Below are 336 nucleotides of genomic sequence, written 5' to 3' on the forward strand. Positions count from 1 at the left end.
CGCCAGCGCCTCGCCACAGCGGCCGGGCACCAGGGCAGCGTCTCCGAGTCCCCTGTTAGCCCTGAAGCCAGAAATAGCGGAGCCCGTCATTCCCAGGGGTTATAAATAGCCTTGGCTATGGGGAGATGTTGTTTTTCTGCACAGAAAATGCTGCCCTAGTTCTGTTTCATCAATCTGCAGCCAGAAATAGTCCGGATTTCTTGGAAATTTTTTGCCACTCGGGTGTGGGTTAAAGCGCTGCCTCGTCGGGGGGTGGACAGGGTGAGGAGGCTGAGCCCACCCGGCTTTGGGACACAGCCAGAGGGACCCCAGACCTGCCCCTCTCCATCCTCCTGC

The sequence above is a fragment of the Pterocles gutturalis genome, unplaced genomic scaffold (genome assembly GCF_000699245.1).
Source record: "Pterocles gutturalis isolate BGI_N339 unplaced genomic scaffold, ASM69924v1 scaffold32103, whole genome shotgun sequence".
Taxonomy (NCBI): Eukaryota; Metazoa; Chordata; class Aves; order Pterocliformes; family Pteroclidae; genus Pterocles; species Pterocles gutturalis.